This window comes from Manis javanica, chromosome 4 (assembly GCF_040802235.1).
Source record: "Manis javanica isolate MJ-LG chromosome 4, MJ_LKY, whole genome shotgun sequence".
Lineage (NCBI taxonomy): Eukaryota > Metazoa > Chordata > Mammalia > Pholidota > Manidae > Manis > Manis javanica.
Window position 1 is genome coordinate 151990966 of NC_133159.1, and position 2884 is coordinate 151993849.

Genomic DNA, 2884 nt, shown 5'->3' on the forward strand with positions numbered 1-2884 from the left:
CCACTGCCTCTCAATTAGATGACTGTGAGAATGATAAAGCATTTTTGAGAGCTGAGCTCATCTAGCACTGTAATTTGTATACTAGCTTTTTTTTCTAAGTCAGGATGGGAAGAAAAACAAATGTGCACTGTCATCCAGAACTTTCTAGTCCACTTTTTAATAACTGAAGTGCCAGAGGCAGCTCAAAAACATGAAAATCAACACACATTTTCAGTTGAAAATATGCTAGTTGGGGCCTAAGGATGGTATATTTTGTGAATGATTTATCTTTGCCAGGAGACGCTTTCTGGTTTAGCTTATGTAGTATACTGTAGGACTGAGGTTACATGCTTTTCTATTACCAACCAGGCATACTTCACAACGCAAACCTACCAGCTCTGTGTTAGATGTCATTCTCCCTCTGAAAGTTAAAGATGTTTAATAACTCCATCCTCAGTCAGTGGGCTGGGACAGGAACCCAGGTCTGCCCAGTTCCAAAACGTCCTATTCCCCATACCCCACTGCATTTTTAGTCAGCAGAAACAAACCAGTCAAAAAAATGTGAACTGAAAATTCATCAGGCATGTGCATGGAAAACACCATTCCTGCAGCTGGTGCTTCAGAAAAGCCTCAGGCCCCCCGCCCCCCGCCCCACACATCAAATCTAATTTTAAAGACTGCATGTCTTGAAGCATTTTTATTCCCAAGAACTTCTCCGCTAGTTCACCAAGGTAACTTCACCTATTTCTAGAGCACCACCCACTGCTATACTTTCACCGTCCTAAAACTATTTTCTGAAGGCCAGACTTCTCTGGCCAGATGCCCCTGACACATTTTGCTCTGTCTGTCCCAAACTGAGTTTGTTGTCTTTTCTTATTCCCCCATTTCTCTGAACTTTCCTATCTTAGTTAATGGCATGACCATAGCCAGCCAGCCATCCTTGATTTCTGTCCCCGCCACAGATCCAACCAGTCGTCCAGGGCCATCACTTCTGCCTCAGTCACAACTCCTTGATCTGGTTCCTCACCTCCCTTCCCACTGCAAAGCCCCAAAAGGCCCTTGTTCTAGCAGGCCTCAGACCACTGCACCCACCTGGTCATTTGTACCCTTGCCCCTAGTTACACACTGCAAACAAGCTTGTCCTCCACGCTGCCACCAGCATTATCTTCCTGAATTTGAATCTGAGCATGTCTCTCCCCTGCTTTAAAACTTCCATTGACTATTGGCCTGTAGACTCAGGCCAACCACCTCAGCATGGGCTCTGCATACTGCTTCTGATCTTCCCTCTCAGGCTGAACCCATGTAGCAGATGCCAGGGCCACAGTGAATTTCACAGCCTTACCCCACAACGCCATGCCCTCAGTGCTTTCATAGCTGCTTTTGTACCTGCTGTGCCTCAGCCTGGAATGCCCTTACGCCCGCCTTTCGCCCACCCTGGCAAACATTTACTCATTGTAAATCTCATCAGATAGCATGTCCACTGTGCCGTGGCTCTGGCCCCAGGCCTGGTTGGCGGTGCCCAGCCTGTTAGCTCTCCAGGCACACATGCCCCTTCATGGCCCCTGTCACACTGCATTGGAATGAATTCGCTTGTCTGCTCCCTCTGTCGTCCTGGGGCTGACCTTCCAAGGCAGGAGCGGAGTCTCACCCACCTCTGTCCTCAGCTTGTAGCAGAGCGCTATCTCACAGGACAAGCGCAAGGAAGAAACGGACGGGTGCAGGGGCACGTTCAAAGGCAGACCCTGCGAATGACGTGTTTTTAGGACAGACTCGGTCTTCACCAAGCTTCTCAGGTGAGTCATGAACACGGAGGTAGGCTCTCCCTGCCCGCCTGGAGCCTGTCATTCAGCTCTCTTGGCCCCACTGGCTCCCATGACCAAGGTCAGCTAGAACGTTTGCAGCAGCCACAGGAGAGGGGATGAGAGATTGGCACAGAAGAACTAGTGTGTCCTAAGTACAGAAAAATCCACACTTGTTTATTGAAGCTTCCAGACAACCCACTATCAACAATTTAAAACCCTGGATAACCATTTTGCCTACCTTACTTCCCTCTGGTTTCTTTCTGAACATAATGATAAACAGAAACAGCGCCTCAGTTCTGCAACCTTTGAGCCTGAGTGCAGATTATACAAAAAAAGCAACAACTTTAACATAATTTTTTGTATTATTTCATATATTTTTATTCTGAAAATATATAAACCACTTTGGAAAACAACAGAAAAGTAAAAATTACCCAGAGTTCACTCATCTTAATGCATTTTCATATATTTCCTGTTGATTGTTTTTACCCCTATTTATAAGATTTGCTTTTTTGTTTCATACAGTTGTAAATATGCCATATTTGTGATTTTATATGCTATTTTTACCTCAATTATTTTATCATAAGAATTTAAAAGATAAACTTTTCATAGCCAAAATTTTCAGTGGCTCCATCTTTTTTCTGGATTGGATAGGCAGGCTATTTTGCTGAAACACTCAATATTAGATTTTTAGGTTATCTGATTTTTCATTATTATAAGCAGTGCTTCAGTGAACATCACTGTAGCATCCATACTTATGATCGGGTCTTTAAGGTAATAAATAATTGAGTGCCTCCTATGTGTTTGGTACTCTTCTAGTCTATATGGACTATCTCATTTAATCTTAACCAAAAAAAGCTTATGGGTAGATAATTTTATTGTCCCCATTTTATAGATGAGGAAACAAGTACAGATAAATAAGTTTCCTTGTCAAGGGTGAGTGGCAAAGCTGGACTGAACCCAGGAAGCCTAGGGTCTATTTTCATTCTCAGGAGTGTAATTCCTGAGTCAAAGGTTTATTAATGGGTTTAACCAAAGAAAGACCTGAAGGGCCCCCACCCATAAGATGGCGAACTTCTCTTCCGGGTCTTCCGCTCCCGCCGGAG